Here is a 20,624-nt window from a genome sequence, read left to right as displayed (position 1 = left end):
GATGGGCGATCAAGGTCCATGATTGCACATGAGTAGGGAGGTGGAGGAGGGAATTGATGGGGCCTCTGGGTCCCAGCAGAGGCCCACAGCTGATGCTGTCTATGAATGTTTCCAACTCCTCCTGACAGTTGCAGACACTCAGCGCAACCCTCCGGGAGTTCCATCCTGATAGATTTTTAATTGTGGGAAGGAAAATGTGACCTCTTCAAACTGCCAGCAGAAAAACAAAAGCAGGAGTCCCTCTGCAAAGCATTGCACAGAGGCGACATGCCACCGATTCAATTACAATCCTGCGCACATTGTGAATGAGTTTCTCCTTCCTTCCCTGTAAATCTGTGCCGTATATGCTAGGTTTATTATTATTGCACTAGGGAGGTGGATTGATTCCAGCGCCTTACGTCAGACCTTTAACATCATTTAAGCACAGCAAGCTGAAGGCTTTTCCTTGCTATTTAAGGGAACTGATTTTGCAGACAGCTGAAGAAAGTAATCTTCAGGTAGAAAGACACATCTGGGAATGATGCATTAATCCCTTAAAAGCTAACTCTGTGGAGGGTGATAACATGTTTGGAAGGGCTATCTGTTGTCTCTGGCAGGGGCCAGGCAGTAAGTCCAGTGTTGCCACTCTCTGCATCTGCTCTGAACCCTTCCAGCGTCAACGTCAGGATAACATCTGGTGGACTAGGAAAGTGGAGAGTATCATCTCTCCATGTGGTTACAGCTGCCACAGCAAGGGGCCACTGTGTGTGGTCTGGCAAGCCAAAGAGATCGTCAGTTTTGACTCAACCACCCCCAACACCACAGCTATCGCTGCAGCTGTACTGTAGGTTGGGAGAAGAAAAGCTCTGGTTCTGAAAGCCTGGAGAGAAAGCAGTTCTTGTGACCTCAGAGATGGCCAAACTATTCTTGGGGAAGCTCTGCATAATCGGGCGCCCCCAATTCTAGTATTCTGGGAGAGGGAGACAAAGTTCTTTCTACTTCTCCCTCCCTCTCTTTCTTACTGGCCACTTCCACACGGTGATTTTGCCCCCATGTGGCCAGATGGATGGCCTCAGGGTGTTTTGCAGAGCATCTAGAGAACATTGTGCTCATTCTAAGCATATGTCACTCTGGTCCTTTTCACCTTTGATGTTGATTTGACCAAAAAATTTAAAAACACCCCTTTTGATCCAGTTCAGAAGGGGACTGTAGGGTGACTGCGACTTGCAGTCTGTGAATGCAGTGCCTGTGTGGACACTGAAGCCCTGTTCACACGTTGCAGCGAGCATGGGAACAACCTGCACGTATGTGGATACATTTGTTCTTAAGAAAGCATCCACAGCCATTCATTTTACAAAGGAAAGCAGGGAACAGCACCTGGATAAAGACGGTTTAAATCTCATATATTGAGCTGGACTTGTGTCGAATATAACGAGAATTGCTCAATGTACATATAATGAAAAATCAAGTGCACACCGTATGCAGATTGTATATGCATTTGTTGTAACCTCTGAACAGGGCTTCCATCTGCAGCCAGTCTGGGGAGGAAGATGGAGTTAAGCTCTGCCTTCAAATGATGGAGGTAGGCTTCGCATTCCACCGGGGCCGTTTTCACACGGCCACGCACCCGGAAGATTGCGCAAAACTCACGGCATAAAAGCGTCTTCCTAGTGCAATTTCTCAGCACGATCCCGTTTAATGGCGCCTTTTCCTGATGCCATCGGGTCATTAAAGGGGATCATCATGCCAGGAGATCCTGCTAGGAAGATGCTTCATGCCCTGAGTTTGCGCAATCTCCCAGGGAGTGTGTGAAAACGGCCCTCCTCTTAGCTCTTTAATAGGTTCCCTCCTTTGGCTGCTACGCTTCTCACTTCCAATGTGTGTGTGCAGGGGGTGCCCTCTTTTGTCCTCCGCCAGCAGAAGTTGCACATTTAGCCATTCTGCCTAGGGGAAAGTGCTCCAATCTCTTGATCACCTAGCGTTGCTTTTTCTGAACTTTTCCCAGAGCTGCAAGCCTCTTTTGGTGGTCAAGCAAGCAAAGCTGTACTATTGCAAACGACGTCACTCCACAGATCTATACCATCCACGTTCCCATAACCCCTGGCTATGACTTCCAATTTCCAACTTCCTCCCAAAGTCTCAAAAAGAACATTCACAGTGAAACCCTAAACAGAGTTACTCCAGTCTAAGCCCATTGAAGAACTGAAGAGCTGCGAGCTCCCTTTCAGTATTATAATTCTAATAATCCAAGAACATTTGAATTTGCAATTTCCTTTCTGATCTTTGTTGAATATAATTTTAGACAATTTTGACTACATTTTATGCAGCTTCATTAAACGCGCCACTCATACAATCAACCATCCACAGGAGAAAAAATTATTTCATTAAACAACCTTTTTTTAATTTTGAAAAATAAAATCTTATATCAAATCCTGTCTCATTATATTTCCTTTGGTTTCATGTCCCAAAGGCATTTCATGACCAAATTAGCTGTTATCTGATTAAAAAGACTAGCCAGAATTCACCTTTTTCCTCTGAAAGAGCTTGGAGAATGAATGTTGGGAGGCTCAGAAAGCTGGTGCTTCCAGCAAGGACACATCTGATGTCCCGACTCCCTACTCCCAGTGAGCTGCCCCGTGCCAGCAGTCATCCCATGTTAGCCTGGGCTATCACTCTCCTTTTGCTGCTGTCACCCAGGTTATTATCTCCTTTTGCTGCCACCACCCTAAACATACCACTCGGTCGATTGTCTACAGCCAAGCCTTACGTTACAACCGTATCTGCTCCAATGCTCTTGATCGGAACTCCCATTTAAGAGATTTACAACAAGCATTTTTGGGGCTACAGTACCCACCTAATGAAGTGAGGAAACAAATCGACCGGGCCAGACTAGTACACAGAAACAGCCTGCTCCAGGACAAACCTAAAGGAACTAACAACAGAACACCCCTGGTTGTCACCTATAGTTCCCAGCTCAAACCCATCCAATGTATCATCAGTGATCTACAACCCATCCTGGAAAACGATGCCTCTCTCTCACAAGCCCTGGGTGGAAGACCTTTCCTTGCCTACAGACAGCCCCCCGACCTGAAACAACTTCTCACTTACAATCATGAATCGGCTAGCAGAGTTACCAGCACAGGTACCAGGCCCTGCAACAGACCCAGATTCCAGCTCTGCCCTCATATCTACTCAGGAAATATGATTACAGGACTCAATGGCATCAACTGCACTATCTCTGGCTCTTACAGCTGCTCATCCTCCAATCTGATATATGCCCTCATGTGCTAACAATGTCCATCTGCTCTGTACATTGGACAAACCAGCCAACCTCTGCGCAAAAGAATGAATGGACACAAATCTGACATTAAAAATGGCAACATCCAGAAACCAGTGGGAGAACACTTCAGTCTACCAGGACATTCCATCAAAGACTTAAAGGTCGCTGTAGTTCAACAGAAACATTTCAAAATCAAAATCCAATGGGAAGCTGCTGAACTGAAATTCATATGTAAATTTGACTCAATAGACTTGTGTTGAATAGAGACTATGAATGGTTATCTCATTATCAGAAGTAACTGATTTCATTATCAGAAGCTACTGATTGCATCTACTCCTCACTCCCCTCACCACCGATATATACCTGACCAGTTTCTTTATACCCTCCATGCATCTGATGAAGAGAACTGTGGTTCTCGAAAGCTTATGCTACAGTAAAGTTGGTTAGTCTTAAAGGTGCTACTGGACTCTTTTCTATTTTGCTACTACAGACTAACACGGCTAACTCCTCTGGATCTATGACCCAGGTTATTGAAATATTGTTTATTTTAAGTCTTAAATTTTCCAAAATGGAAACATATTATTTAATTCGACTAGTTTAGTATAGTTAGCACAGTTTGGTGCACTGTAGGATAGTATTGCTAGAATTGAAATGAACAGATCACGGAGTGTTCTATGCAATTGGCTTGGAGGTAGGAGGGGTACGGCAGCGAATATTGTTAAATACTTTATAATAACATTTTTGGTGTTTGGTTTAAACACGAGACATAGTGGAAGGGAGAGGAAATGTCTCTGAGAATAGTTTTTGTGGGCTTGAACATGATATCCAAATGATGTATGGTGATTGTGCTCTAGATAATCTGTGTAATGGGTATCTCAGCCTTCCCTTAGTGTAACGGGTATTCCTGTTTTTCCTTATTTTTCTTACTGTGTCCCCTTTGTTGTTTAGAAAATTTTAAAAAATTAAAGAAAGGAAGTTGGTGCTTCCAGTAAAGACATATCCCATGTCCCACTGTGCTGCCCCATGCCAGCAGTCATCCCATGTTAGCCTGGGCTATCCCTCTCCTTTTGCTGCTGTCAGCCACGCACCCTGCACCAGCTTTCTGGGAGGGGAGACCAGCAAACCATCATTCATGTTGAAGAGCAGAGGTGGGCACGGTCTGGAAAATGGACCTAAATTAGACACCGTCCAGCTCGGTTTGTGGTTTGTGAGCACACAGTTCGTGGGACTCACCTTTTTCAGGAATTTTGGACCATTTGGGCTGGTCCACTGGTCCATGGTCTGTAAGTCCAGACATCCTGGTGCTGATCTATCAATTCCCTAGGCAATGGAGGGACATCTGCAGACCTTTTGCAGCCCTTAAAAACGTAATAGGCAGCTCTGCCTGCCGAGCAGAGAGCTCCCATTCTGCTCTATGGAGCAAGGAGCAAGTATTAATTCCTTTGGCAATGGAGGGGTGGACATTCTGCAGCCATAGAAACACCAATCTTAGTCCTCAAAACCTTGGTAGGCAGCTCTGCCTGCCAACCAGAGAGCAGTGGACGTTCTGCAGCCAATCTGAGCCTTCAAAACCTTCATAGGCAGCTCCCATTCTGCTCCCATTCTGCTCTATGGTGCAAGGAGCAAGAAATAATTCCTCAGGCAACAGCTGGGAAGGTGTCTGTGCGGTGAGTGAGGGGGCTCTTTGCCCACCCTTTTCTGTTTGATTTTGCTTCATTGCAACTTTTTGGTGCTGCTAGCCAATGCAAGTCGATTGGCATTTGCAACTCCAGTATCTACAGGAAGTTTCCTGGGGGCAGCCACTTTAGGGGTCTGTAATTCGGACGTCCGAAAAGCAATCTTGACCAAACTTGGAGGATGGCTGGAAGAGAGGCTGCTAAAGATTCTCTGTGAGTTTGGGCTCTCTGGGTGTGAAGGAGTTGGAGCCAGGGCTGCTGGAATTGACAGACCATGGATTGACGAACTGGTCCATGAACCGGGCTGGTCCATGAAAATCGACCAACCATGGGCTAGTGGTCCGTGGGGTTTTCCCGGTCCATGCCCACTTCCATTGAAGGGGGAATCATTATCTTCCTTATCATGGCCATGATGGCATCCCACGCCAGCAAAAATAGCTGATTTATTTAATTTTGAAAGTGCTTTTGTGCCACTTCTAAAGAAAAAGTTTTCAAAGAGGCTTAACGCAAAGCAGAAACAGTGTTGTTAGTGGATAGAGCATTGGACTGGGATCTGGGAGAGCCGAGTTCAAATCCCCATGCTCCCATGAAGCCTGCTGGGTTCCTGGGTCTCTCGACCTAACCTCTCTCACAGGGTTGTTGGGAGGGTAAAATGGAGGCACACAGAACAACATATGTACCCTGATCTCCTGGGTGAAAGAGAGGGATAAAAATGAACTAAATAAAGAAATAATAAAGACGAATATCCCTGTAATCAACACAGTTGTAGGTGTCATTAAAATGCCGGCAAATAAAATCAAACAAGGGAAACTGATAGTTCGAACCATGACCAGAACATAATTCCGACAAAGCAAAAGGGCAGGAAAGAGAAGAAGCAAAACAAAGACTGTTACCAACCACTAGGGATATTACTGAAGTTCGTGACAGCTCTGGTTTGATCTGAAAGTCTGTTGCTATGAGGTTCACCCTTTCCTCCTCAGAATTTGATAGAATTGGGTATTAATAACATCCGTTACAGAAAAGAGAAACCTACTAGTGATGGGCGAAAAGGCAGAGGAAAGTGATATGAGGTGGAAAACTTAAATTTAAAATCTAAGTGTGGTGTGAGGAAGTGACTTCACAGGAAGGGGAGGAGTTTAAGGAGGTGACATTTGCTCTTAGCCTGACATCCCAAGATGTGACAGAACATGATGTGATACCACATGCCCACAAGCTCCCTAAGTTCCCCAGGCATTACCTCCCAAATCTCCAGGAATTTCCCAAGCTAGAGTTGCCAGCTCGATCTAGCTCTTGCTTAAGGCTGCCAACTCTGACTTAGAAAATTCGTGGAAATTTGAGGTGGAGCCTGAAGAGGTCAGTTTGGGCAAGCGGGGTGGGGGGAGCTCGGCAGGGATGTAATTCCAAACGGTCCACCCTCCAAAACGGCCATTTCCTCCCGGAGAACAAATCTCTATACTCTGGAGATGAGTTTTAATTCCAGGAGATCCCCAGGCCCCACCTGGAGGTTGGCAACCCCACCGTCTCGCTCCCATTATGGCCATTTCCGAGCTCTTAGCGCACTCCATTTTCCCACACATTCTTTTGTGATGGAGTAATGAGCGGTGAAGGAATCAGGCCAAATGATTGGAAAGGCTTCAAATCCTGTTGAGCTTGGAAAACACGGTAGAGAAGGGAGGTGGCTGCCCTCCCAGCCTGCATTTGCAGGCATTTTTAGCATAATCAGTCAAGGGAGAGACCATCCACTTGTGGTTCACTCCCTCTTCTCATCTTCGTTATTATGATCATTACTGTCTCATTCCAAGCCGTAAATCAGAAATATTGTGCCTCATATTTTCCCTCTCTGGGGATTGCGAAGCTGCGGCTGAGATAGACTCAGAGGTTCAACGCCATTCCACTGAAAAATGGGCTCGACAAATCGAAAGTGTCGCCCGTCTCTCTTTTTCCTTTGGCTTTCCCCCTTCTTTTCTAGAGTCGAAGTTTTGATTGGAATCAATCTTATTTTTTTACGAGTAGAAAAAGGGAGTAGTTAAAAGTAAGATTTATTCCAAATTCATCTTATCGGCGCCCAGACATTCAATTTCGTAATCAATTCCCGCTGGGTCCTCACCAAGAAACCCGTATTCAGAATCAATCTTGTATTTCATTAGGTTATTTCTGGTGTTAAAAAATAAGATTGATTTGTACTTTATATTATAGTGCTCCTGCAATTTATTTTTTAATGATATGAGGTAAGAATCAATCTTGGCTCAGGCTTTTTCTCTTTTCTCTCCTGCTGTCTTTTTCTAGCGAAGGGGCCATAAAGAATTTTCAAATACCTTCTGACAGGGTTTGGAGACTTAGTTGACCCCCCAAATTTTCAGGGCCATAGACAGGGATTGATTGCTGAAAACATACGACGCTAGTAAAACTGGTCTTTGCATCAGCTCTCTGTTGTCTTTTGGACCCCGACCAAAGTGCTGGTTCTGACTCGGGGAACCCTGCTTGACTTGGGATCATCATAATGTTGAGATGGTCAAAATCTGAGCACTTTCAAGGAGCCATATATGAGAGAAAATCACAAGTGCATTTTGTGCCACAGAATCAATGAAATTCAAAGCTGAAAGGAGCACAGCGGCCGTTCTCTGGAAGGGTGGCATACATGTCTTCTAGATGAATAAATCAGCTGCAGTGCCGAGTCTGGGGCATGCTGCCCTTTGCCTAAAATAACATGGGCAGAAGGCAGACCAGCGGCCACCAGTGTATCATTGGCTGGTTCCTGGTGGGCCATCTCGTTCTAGGGCTTTTGCAAAGAATTCCAGAGTTGTTCTGATACAGCAAGGCACTCCTTAGTATTTCAAGCAAGATCGAGTTGGGATCACTTGGCATGGGAAATGATACCCTGCTCGTTAAAAGAGTTCCTGAGGATGCGCTCTGGCATTGCAAATTCAAAACACGTTAGTGTAGCATAGGAAAGAAGACAAAGTCGACCGTGCAAGACCGAAATCAGCCAACCTCTAGCCAAAAGCAGCGTCTTAGACGGATGCCTGTCCAATCTCCCATGAAGGTTTCCAAGGAGGGCAAATGCTCTCTCTCCCGAGGCAGTCAATTCCTTTGCTGATTTGATGGAACATAATTTTTTCCTAAATCAAGTAGGTAATCATATGGGCCTCCAATAGAACAGCAGGACTTGAGTCCAGCTGCACTTTGGGCTTCACTTGTTGGGGTGTTGATTTAGGAAAATAATAACATAATAATAACATTCAATTTATATACTGGCCAAATCAGGACAACTTAATGCCCACTCAGAGCGGTTTACAAAGTATATTACTATTATCCCCACAACAAAACACCCTGTGAGGTGGGTGGGGCTGAGAGAGCTCTGAGAGAACTGTGACTAGCCCAAGGTCACCCAGCTGGCTTCAAGTGGAGGAGCGGGGAATCAAACCCGGCTCTCCAGATTAGAGTCCTGCTGCTCTTAATTGACTGGCCCAAGGTCACCCAGCTGGCTTCAAGTGGAGGAGTGGGGAATCAAACCCGGCTCTCCAGATTAGAGTCCCGCACTCTTAACCACTACACCAAACTGGCTACACTACAGCAAGCAGAATTTGAGTCCCGTTGCACTTTGGGCTTCACTTATTGGGATGTTGATTTAGGAAAAGCAGAATTTGAGTCCAGTGGCACCTTAAAGACCAACAAGATAGTCAGAGTATAAGCTTTCAATTGTTAAAGCTCCCTTCCTCAGCTTCTTCAGAGGTATCTGAAGAAGGGAGCTCTGACTCGCTAAAGCTTTACACCCTGAAAATCTTGTTGGTCTCTAATTCAGGTCAGAATTCTTGCATCCGTCCACGTGCTGATAATGGGCAGTCGCATCACATTCCCTCTTCATCATCTTGCTCCCGAGGCTGAACGTTCAAGGGTCCCTCAGCCTCCCACGTGGGTTTTGCTGCCAAGGCCTTTCACCGTCTGAGTTCCCCAAGTCTGAATCCTGTCTCCTTGCTCTTGAATCTCCAGCGCCTCAAACAGAACACAGCACGGCTGTTCCCACACGGGCATTCCCCCACACCGCAAAACCCAGGATGCCCCCACATTTAAGGGGAACATCTGCATGGCATCACGCTAATTCCAAGCATGATCCTGGATCTCCTTACTTGGGAGTAACATCTCAGTTATTCTATGTGTTGGTTTGCAGCTGACCAGGGAAAAGGTGGTGGAACTCAGTGGTGTCGCATGGGTTGCCAGCACCTGGGGCAACTCCTGGCGGGGTGGCGCCCCTGGTACCGCTCCCGGGACCACACGATGATGTCACTTCCAGAAAGTGACATCATTACACAGGGTGTGGCTGCCTCCCGAGAGCACTCCCACAATTCGGGCCGCTCGCCTCTTCTCCCTCTAAGCGGTGCAGTATTGTGAACCAGAAATCTACTGCGTGAGCAGCAACTTGCAAGTTTTGAGCACGCCTTTTCCAGAACTGGAATCCTGTCAGTCTGTGGATGACAGGCTATAGCAGACAGACCCCTGTACCCTCGCAACAAGAAATCCACGATCTTGGGTGAAAGGCTTTATTCAGGAATCAAATCAAATCCACAGATATGTCCATAGGATTGCTCAGAAGAAAAGCAAGCAGATAAGCAAGTTGACAGCAGTACCTAAATGTGTGAAAACCGCTGTTCTTATAGAGCACAATTACTCATCCCCCCCTCCCAACAGTAAAACATAACTTTTGGCACGAAGCAGTCTACTCCTCGCAGAGTTTACATATCAAGTCTAGACACTAGGAAGGCATAAGATTAAAGCTGAAACACAGTGATTCATGAGAACGGACAGTTTACAAGGTCAGAAGCCCTGGGAGCTTCAAAGCAGTCAGATAAGGCACCTGCGGCTTCAGTAAGCCTGTGAAAGCAAGGCAATTGATGGCATTGGCAATATGACATCAGGGTACAGCATCAATAATGAATTAGACTGTCTGAGGCATTGGTATTGGGTACCATCAATATGTTTTCTGATTTCAAAGAGTCTTCTACTGTTACCAGCAAGGCCCTTGGGTGCTCCCCTCCTCTCCACAATGGGGAGATTTGTTCCGAAGGAGTTTCGACGGACGAAGTGAAGGATTCTCCCGGCATTCAAAGCCCATTAAGAACGGAGTCCAGAGCCCTTAGAGTCTGGGGTTCCGTTTGTAATGGCCTGTACCCTTGCAAAGGAAATGATGTCCCCAAGGCTCTTGGGTCTGGTGGTGGTGGAAAATGTCCTCAAGTCATTGCTGACTTACGGCGATCCCGGCTGGAGTTTTCAAGGCAAGAGGCTCACAGAGGTGGTTTGCCATTGCCTGCCTCTGCAACCCTGGTCTTCGTTGGAAATCTCCCATCTAATTATTAGCCAAGGCTGACCCTGCTTAGCTTCCAAGATCTGGCGAGATCAGGCTTGCCTGGGCTATCCAGGTCAGGGCCTCTTGCAACTACATCCCCCAAATTTCCAGTTTCTACCTGGAGGCCTAGCCAGGGAACTTGAGGGACGCCCTCTGCCTGTACAGAATAGTCCCTTACTCTCAAATCTTTCTCACAAGCCAGGCAGTTTCTGCCCCCGGCCTTCAGAGGAGAGGTGGGTGGCAACAAGAGACAGAGGGTTTTTTTCAATGGTGGCATCTTGTCTGTGGAACCCCTACACCTTCAGGTACCTACCATGTAAAAACATACCTTTTTATTCAGGCTTTTAATTAAAGGGTTGCACTTCTAAAGCTAATTTTTACAGTCTTCCTGAAGTTTGATGACTGGCTGATGCAATGTTTTTAAAGATTTCAGTGCCCAGCGAGCTTTTAATGCTGGCTTTTTAATAGTTTATTTATTGTTAATGACTTAGAAATCTATTTATTTAAAACCTGTATATGCCCGCCTTTGTCCTGAGCATCTTAGAACCCAAGGTGGGTAATACGATGTTCTACGTTTCACTTTGTAAGTGGCTTTGAGCAGGTTCTTTAGACAGATGCCCCCTGTCTAAAGAACCTGCTCAAAGCCACTTACAAAGTGAAACATAATAAAGAGACCAGGGGCACCTTTAAGACTAACCAACTTTATTGTAGCATAAGCTTTCGAGAACCACAGCTCTCTTCGTCAGATGCGGTCAGCTTTCGAGAACCACAGCTCTCTTCGTCAGATGCATGCCTGTGAAAGTGAAACATATTACCCACCTTGAAGGGGCTCAAGGCTGCTGAGGGGGCTCAGGGTGCAAGCTGGGAATAGAGAGGTAAGGAGCATGGCGTGGTGATAAAAGAGACACAGGGAAATTCGGGGAGTCTGGGAGACCCTGGTTCAAATCCTTGCTCTGCCATGGACACTTGGGCCACCTAACCTACTGCACAGAGTCGTGGGGATAACATGGCAAAGGGCAAAATGTTGTAACCCGCTTGGGGTCCCTATAGGGAAGGAAAGCGGGGCATACAAAAATAAATAAAGTACGCAGGCACTGTGATGATTGGGGGTTTGATGGGGTCACATCTCAAAATGGGCACAGGAAAAATATTGCCGTGCTTCTTTTCACGAGTAATTTTTCCACAACTTGTTCCACGTTGATCCAGAAGAGCGCATCATTCCGTAGGATTACCAGCCACCAGGCGGGGCCTGGAGATCTCCCAGAATTATCACTCATCTCCAGACTGCAGAGGTCAGTTCCTCCGGAGCAAGTATCCCCTTTGGGGGATGGATCCCATGGCCTTATGTCCTTCTGAGGTTGCTCCCGTTCCTCAAACCTTGCCCTTCCCAGGCTCCACACCCAAGACTCCAAGAATTTCCCAGTCTGGAGTTGGCATTAGCTGGAACTGCATCTGCATAGATACTTAGGACGACGAGCTTTGCGCTTCCCCAGTATTTAAGGAGTACTTTAAAGAGAAGTTTCTGTGGGAATAAATCCCTGCTTCTTGAAAAGATAAGTACAATGAACATACTGTGTGTCTATTCCGAAGGCCGTTTTCTTACAGGACGCTTAAATCACCTTTGAGCCTCTCTCCTGCTATTTAAAGTCCACAGTCATTGTTCATGCAGAACACCAAGTGGAATTTGTAATGCAAATGAACCTTCTGGTCAATGGAGCTTTTGCATTCACAGTACAAACCAGATTGCTTCAAAAGCCACTTTAAACCTCTGCTCTGAAAAAAGCCTGGAGTCAAGGGACCGGCACCCCAGGGATCCTTGAATATGCTGATCTCCGAACGGGGGAATTAAAGCGGGCCTGCGAGGGCAGGGAGGTGTGAAGGTCACATGAATAGCTTGGAGAGTCATATGCAGATTTTCTTCACGTCTTTTGGAATGGCAGAGAGATCTGACAGTCTTGCGAGCCAGCTTTGTTGTCCGTTAAACAAATGACAGGATATGAAATCCCTGCCGCCCTGCTTGGTGTATTACTGAATTATCGATATGAAGCTATTGAGGACATAGATATGGCAATGGCAATTAGCCTGCTGTCTGCCACCAAGGTGAAAATCTCTTCTTGCAGGGAGGATTCGGCCCCATGGCTGGGAGATTGCTCTCCCGGCTTTGATAGCATTGACATTGGTATGCAAGGATGCTGTTCTTCCGATAATTGGCTTTTAGGGAAATGGTCGAACTTTGTGATGATTGGGAGCAATCTGTTTTAGGAGAACTTTAGACTTTGGGGGGTAGCCCTTCTCGCCAAGCCTAACCTATCTCATAGGGTTGTGGTGAAGATGAAATGAAGATTAAAACCCACGTGAACATCTCAAGTTCTTTGGAGGAAGGGTGGGATAGTATGGGTTGGATCCAGTCAACGTTTCCACTCAATCTTGAGCCAGTTCCCCTCCTCATTATAGTCCCTGTCCCACACAGGTTTTGTTCATGAAGGTCCCTTCATCCCTGGATAAAAGAGACCCCCCCTCCTCCCTCTTTCACTAGTGGAAAACTGGTTGGATTCATCCAGAAGCTTTTGTATCATTTACTATATGTATGTGTGGCTGTGTGCATCCATGGACACAATGCCCCGTTTTTACTGCAGTTTACAGAATTTTCAGTCAAGACAGCCTGAAAAAAATGGGAGGGCCGAGCTAATTTTTCTGGCTCCACTGGCTGATATTTCCTTAAATTGCAGCAAGGAGGGTTTCTAGGTCCCCCCTTGCAATCAGCAGCCCCCCCCAGCAACTAGCAGGTTGTGGGGAACTTCAAGGTCACAGGGGTCTTGCCAGCAATGTCATTACATCACAGGTGATGCACTGACATCAATTCTGGGCACACAGGAAGTGATGCCAGCATGTCTCAGTGTTGCCAATGTCTCCCTCATTACCCACCATCCCCCCCACCTGCTGGCTGGGCGGCAGCAGGAATCACTAGGGGTGGGGATCCCTCGCCACTAGCAGGGGAATGGCAAGATAAGCAGCAGGTTTTGAGCATTGTGTCCACCTGCGCACACATCTACCTACCACTCCTGTAGAGAAGGCACATTGACTCTTTGGACTGGGTCTTTTCCTCACCTGTGCTGTGCGATGTATTCTGGCCTCCTCCCCACCACTTCTCTTCTCTTTTGTATGCCATGCTCCATGCACCTGGCCAAGGCTCCCTGGCGCAATGAGTGTGCCACTAAACTCTTGGTTCTTTTGGCTATAAGGCCCTGGAAGCCACTTGTGCTCTCTCCTTCCCTTGCCGTGTCCCAGGAATGTCTCACCCTTCCAAAGTGGAGGATTTGGAACCGTGCAATCCCATTTATGGGACGCTTGCTGACGTATCTGAAGTAGAGATGGGCACGAACAGCAATACGAACTAAAAAAAAACATGAACAGCCCAATCTGCTGTTTGCGAACAAGCTGTTCTTGAGGCCCCATTCTAAACGAACAGGTGGTCATTGCAAGCCTCATTCGTTGCTGTTCCTTGCTGTTCGTCAAGCCGGACAGTCTGGCACCTGCAATCAATCCCCTTGGCAACGGAGGCAGGGATTATCTGAACTCTGTCTGAACTCCTGCTGTTGCCCTGGAAAGCCCAATCTAAGCCCAATTTAGCTTGATAGGCAGGTCTTCCTTCCCAGTGTGGATTGGAGCTCCAAATTTGTTACAAGAGGAAAAGACCAGGGCGGAGAGGGGTTTCCAACTCTGGCTTTCAGGGAGAGACAGCTGCTGTTAGAGAGACAGGGTGAGTGCATTGGAGCTTGAATGTTCTTTGTGTGTGGTGGGATAGGGATCGACCCCTTCAAGTTCCAGGGCTGCTGCCAGGCTCTGGAGCCAAGCCATTATTTATTATTGGTACCTTTCCTGCTGCCTGCTCAGGTAGGGTTTCTGGGAGTGGTGCAGTAGGGATCTTGATGGCTGGAGGAGAGCCTGCTGGACCCCATGAACAACGAACGTGTTCGTGACAGGATCATGTTCGTCAGTGTTCGTTGTTCGTTGTTCATGGATGGCAACGAACAACGAACACCATGTTCGTTTTTTTTCTGTTCGTACCCATGTCTAATCTGAAGCTTTGAGGTGGAAATAGCTGTCCAGTTGTGCCAGTCTATATGGTATTAGATCCTGCCCACTTTGAGCAAAGAGCTCTCTGCTCCAAGTTCTATTGTGCCTTATCTGATGACTGCTGTCTTTGCTTCACCTGGTCTGCAACTCCGTCCGGACCGACTGCCGCTCCCTCTGTTTTCCTTTGGAAAGCGGCAGCCCATTTGATTTCATTATCATCCCTCCCCATCTCGCTCCCTCTCCGTCTCTTTCTCTCTGAATTTCCTTCCCATGTTCTCATTACCTATTTCCATATTGCCATGCCGACTCTCGCAATGAATGGTGAATTTGATAAAACCGCCTCGGCTGGTCTGCCAAACTGCAGCCTGGAAATTAGGCCTTTCCACAAAAATAAAGGCCTTTTTTTTCTCCCCTTGCCACAAACGGGGAGGGAAGGAGGGGTAATTGATTTGCATCCATTGCTCCTGCACAAAATGAAATCCTTCCAGCAATTACATGCAGATAATGGCCTGAAATTAAACAGTCTTTCTTGCTTTCTAACTAGAGAGGTTTTTTAAAATGAATCCAGCGCATAATAATAATCAGCTATGCATTAGATATTCCGTCTCCATCTACCTGAGGCATTAAAGCAAGCATACATTGGAAGGCCATTATAAGTGTTTATTGTTAATTATGTGAAACTGGGCTGCTAACTGCTGATCAGACAAAAAGAAAGATCACCGACCCGCTGAGCCACAAAGAAGCAGTCAATACGCAAGGCAAAGAACCTAATGAAGCTTAAGAGAAATGTAGCCTAGCTGAAAAACTGAAGACTTACCCAAGACTTGTAGAGTTGGGTTCAAATTCTGCCCGTGCTCTTACAAAATCAGAATATGGGGGCCAAGCTTCACCCAAGAGTTGATGTGAAAAAACAAAATCCAGGTTTTAAAATGTTGAATGTCATTAGTACAATAAATTGGGAGATGATGGGTGAGTGACATAATGACCTGATTTGCCAGGCAGGACTGACCTATTTCCAGCAGCGCCTTCAAAGATGTGGATGGAGGACCAGCCATTTCTGCACACCCGGTAGAAACTTCTGTAAATCAGCAAGCATCTTTCAACTATTCATGGCAGAAACAGAGAAGACGATTGTTAAAAGTTCGCAACTGCTCAGGTGTTTAAAATGCAAACTTTTCCTCCACCTCTTTCTTTAGGGTGAGCGTGATCTTGAAAAATTAACCTTCAATTGTTAGAATCCTCAGGTTGAGCCACAAGAGTCAAGGGGATGGCGTTTGGAACGCTGCAACATTCGGGGGCACGCGCCACCATTTTCTAATCGGAACATTTTCCTATTTTTAAAAATCTCATTCTTTAGTGGAAGTGCCTGCCTGACAAATGCTTATGTGTCCAAAAAGGCACACTGCTGCAGAAGTCCAGGTTGGCGGCGTATCCTGAGGCTCCACCTGGGTGCAGCCATAAAACAATACAAGAGTGTAGAAAGATTGGCTCAGGAGATGAGGAGAGACTACACAGTTTGTGGACTGTGAGTAGGGAACAACTATAGGAAAACAGGGTCTCATGAAACATTTTGAAGCGATCCCGAAACCTTACCACAACTGGGACTGAAGTGACCAGCTGATGCATTTAGGTGGGGAAAATAAAATGCTTAATTATAGGATGGGAGAGACTTGGCTTGGCAGAAGTATGTGTGGAAAGGATCTAGGGGTCTTAGTAGACCATACACTGAACATGAGTCAGCAGTGTGAGGTGGCAGCTCAAAAGGCAAATGAGATTTGGGGCTGTACCAATAGAAGTATACCGTCCGGATCACACAAAGCGATGGTTTTGCTCTACTCTGCTCTGGTTGGACCTCACCTAGGTTATTGTGTTCAGTTTTGGGCACCACAATTTCAGAAGGATATAGACAAGCTGGAACGTGTCCAGAGGAGGGCAACAAAGATGGTGAGGGGTCTGGAGATCAAGTCCCGTGAGGAAAGGCTGAAGGAGCTCGGAATGTTTAGCCTGGGGAGGAGACGACTGAGAGGGGATAGGATAACCATCTTCAAGTACTTGAAGGGCCGTCATACAGAGGATGGCGCGGAGTCGTTTTCCGCTGCCCCAGAAGGTCGGACCAGAACCAAATGGCTTGGAATTAAATCAAAAGAGTTTTGGGCTAAACATTAGGAAGAACTTCCTACAGTTAGAGCGGTCCCTTGGTGGAACAGGCTTCCTTGGGAGGTGGTGAGCTCTCTTTCTTTTAAGCAGAAGCTAGATGGTCACCTGACAGCAATGCTGATTCTGCGAACTTGGGCAGATCAAGAGGGTGAGGGCAGGAAAGGTTGCATCAGGGCTTAGTTCTTATGGCCCCTTCTTATACGCCCAGGGTAATGCTGATTGCCATTTTGGGGTCAGGAAGAAAAGGTCAATTTGGCTAGGGATTCTGAAGGTATTTTGCCATCTTCTGAGCATGGAATGGTGGGGGGGTCACTGGAGGTGTGTGTGTGTGGGGGGGTGTAGTTGTGAATTTCCTACATTGTGCAGGGGGTTGGGCTAGATAACCCTGGAGGTCCCTTCCAACCCTAGGATTCTGTGATTCTATCTCTCGGTGCCCTTCCACTGAAGAATGACATAAAAGGGTTTGGAACACTTTCCCGTTTATGATCAAATGAGCTCACCTGGTAACTTTTAAAGAAAAGAGGGCAGGAACAAATACGAGGTCATGTTGTTTTGAGAACAAGGATTTATTAAAGATATTGGAACTGCTCAAAATGTCCCTCCCTGTGGATATTTTGGTGTTTTGAAAACCTTTGTTCTGCCGTGTTTGATGTTTTATCCCAGCTGTAATTTTTTCCATAAAAATCTCCTGATGCCATTGACCCATCTGCTCTGATGTCACAGTGGACAGGTGTCACTCTTAGAAGTGACTTTGCTGCCTGCTGGTATCACAGGCTCGCCTGCTGTGATGTCACAGAGGGTCTTGCTTGTCTTAGCTGCACAGCTAAGGACACAGGCAAGGTTTGATTCTGAATTTTGAAGTCTGTGCTTAAATCTCATTAACTGACCACATGCCAAGGACAAAACTCGGCCCAGTGCACTTGAAACTCTTCAGAGGACAGACCAAATCATGTCTTCTGTGTCATGAAAAGTCTTCTGATCTGCACTTCTAATTTTTGGGGGTGCCACTGGCTCCCCCAGCACCTGAGCAACTGGGGAAAGGAGGGAGAAGCTTGGCAGCACTGCATCCTGGGGGGCCCATTGTGCTTGGGGGGTGCCCTTGAGGCAGCAAAAGGTTGCAGGGGTGAGCACCCACATATTGCCTAGAGGGGTGCAGATGGAGGCGAGAGAGTGATGAGGTCAGACTCTGGCAAGAGGGTTAACAAGATAGCAAACAGATGAGAACCGGTGGCTATAATTTATTTAAGCTCTCCAAAAGCTTTTGATAAAAAACCCTCACAGGAGGCTATTAAGGAAACATGCTTAACCACAGGATGAGAGGGAAAGCCAAGTCACGGATTTAAAATGAGATAAGCGCTCGAAAGGCGCAGCAGAGGAACAAATGGACAATTCTCCAGGGAGAGGCCAAGGTTAATAGTGAAGTGACCCGCTGATCAGAACTGGGGCTGGGAGGGGGTGCGGCGTATTTATTCCAGCTGCAGGTGCGGAACAGATAATGAGATGGCCGAAGATCACTCACGGCTGTGCTCTGCTGGGTCCAAACCTCACAGAACCAAGCTGGACTTCTTCAGAAGTCGGGCTCCTTTGTTCCGCCAGAGCTTCTGCAAGCAAACGTCCCAGTGGATGGTGACTTTTGTTATGCTGGTGAGAAAACGACTCATGTTTGGGGGAAAACAGCTGGGAAAAGAGTGAATTCGCCTCTTCAGTGTGCTGGAAAGTCTTTCAGAGGACAGGGAGCGTTCCGTTTCTCGCCTGATGCTCCTCTTTTAGCTGGCCAGGCTGCCCCGAAGAAAAGCATTCCCTTAGAGATCTTCTTTTCAGCCCTACTCGTACATTAGTCACTAATCCAACTTTTAGCGTCATCCACATGTTTATTAATATATACATCAATGTGATAGAACAGCCCAACTGACCTGTGGATCCCTCTTTGTTTTGGCCCTTCGAGACGTCTAGGCGCCAGTGGCTGCCCTGACTCTCCACCCCACAACGCTCTGCTCTTCTGACCCTCGCGGTCCTTGGAAGGTTTCTCTCTCTTGTGCGCTTCTCTTTCTGAACAACAAAAGATTGGTCAAGAGAAACAAAAGAAAGGTGATCGATCCAAAGGAGTTCGCCGTGTTAGTCTGCAGTTGCAAAATAGTAAAGAGTCCAGTAGCACCTTTAAGACTAACCAACTTTATTGTAGCATAAGCTTTTGAGAACCACAGCTCTCTTTGTCAGATGGCGAAGAGAGCTGTGGTTCTTGAAAGCTTATGCTACAATAAATTTGGTTAGTCTTAAAGGTGCTACTGGACTCTTTACTAAAAAGAAAGGTGCAACACACAGTTCCCCTATCCCTCACTCTAGGCATGCCCGAGCTGGTCTTATTCTAAGGAAGGCTCTTTTACCTTAGAAGTGACAGTGTTCTACAAGCTTCCCATTTATATTGGAGTCTTTGTCCAAGCAGCCAGCCCTTTGTCAGCTCCGTGTGGCAATGGTGGCTATAAAAATGGACACAAAACCTCCAATGTGTGTGGATGAGGCTTGGTTATTCATAGTTTCACAAAGACATTCTGCACATGATCTGGGACTTTTGTCTTGCGTTTCCCTTCCCAAGTTTCAGGGCAGAATCCTGACATTGAAAACAGGTTCTGGGGCTGAGCTTTGGGGAGCCTGTGGTAGCGGAAGCTGGCAACAGGCAAGGCCTGTATTAGCTGCGCTGTAGCTCGACCTAGGCTTTAAATCAGATATGGCTCGAAGCCAAGCTAAGTGAGAATGCCAGCTATAAAACTGCTGGTGGCATTAAACCTCCGGCCGGTGGATGAGCAGAACAGCTCTTGCTAATCACCCCTTAATGAGGAGAGGTTGGGCCGTGCCCCTGAAGTCCGGGAGCAACACTGACATCAGCAGAATTGCCAAAGTCACTGGAAAGACCTCCCCCTCTTCTCCTCTCACCAAGGTGAACGAACACCTTGTCCCAAAGGCAGCCCCTGTGGGAGCATCTTCTTTTGCAAGTCTCCTCCCAGGTCGTGTGTCCCGCCTGCCGTGCTAATAATTACCCATTAGGCGACAGGCAGGCAAGCAGCTTCCCTCCCCAAGGCGACTTGCCTCTGGAAGCCACCCGTGGAAACCTCAGCGATCCTGCCTGTCTCCATCTCCAAGGGGGGGGGGGGTTGGGAGGGTAATGAGAAATAAACAAGACCCCCCCCTTCCCTTGGTTGGTGCATAATTGGCGAGATTGCAAATTGGTACTCAGAATGGAGATTGTCAGAGGAAGGAGCTCGCTTTAGCTGAAGGCCTTCCCTTCCTCTCTCCGCTCTGGTTAGAAGAGGGTTACTGGAGCAGCCAGCAATTCTGAGAACGTCGACAGGAACACTAACCTTGATTGAAAAGTTCACACATGGCACAAGTTCCGAGGGTTGCTAGGTTTTGAACTGGAGAGTCCAGTATTTTCACAGATCACAGAGTCACAAGAGTAGGAAGGGTCCATAAAGACCATCTAGTCCAACCCCCTGCCCAGTGCAGGATGAGCCTAAAGCATCTCTGACAAGTATTCATCCAGCCTCTTCTTGAAAACTGCCAGTGAGGGGGAGCTCACCACCTCCCTAGGCAGCTGATTTCACCTTTGAACTACTCTGACCGTGAAAAAGTTTTTCCTAATATCCAGCCGGTACCTTTCTGCATGTAGTTTTAGCCCATTGCTTCGCGTCCTAACCTCTGCTGCCAACTGGAACAGCTCCTTGCCCTCCTCCAAATGACAGCCTTTCAAATATTTAAAGAGAGCAATCATGTCCCCCCTCAACCTCCTCTTCTCCAAACGAAACATTCCCAAGGCCCTCAGCCTTTCCTCGTAGGGCTCAGTCTCCAGACCCCTGAGCATCCTCGTTGCTCTCCTCTGCACCCTCTCAATTTTGTCCACATCCTTTTTGAAGTGAGGCCTCCAGAACTTCACACAATACTCCAGGTGTGGCCTAACCAAGGCAGTACAGAGAGGGGCTACGACCTCCTGCGATTTCGATGCAATGGCCCTTTTGATACAACCCAGGACTGAGTTTGCCTTTTTTTGCCACCACATCTCACTGACTGCTCATATTTAGTTTACAGTCCACTCTTACCCCAAGATCTCTTTCGCATATAC

Source organism: Eublepharis macularius, chromosome 8 (assembly GCF_028583425.1).
Source record: "Eublepharis macularius isolate TG4126 chromosome 8, MPM_Emac_v1.0, whole genome shotgun sequence".
In the NCBI taxonomy this organism is placed as follows: Eukaryota; Metazoa; Chordata; class Lepidosauria; order Squamata; family Eublepharidae; genus Eublepharis; species Eublepharis macularius.
The sequence above is the reverse complement of the archived record's forward strand: the minus strand, read 5'-3'. Positions refer to the sequence as shown.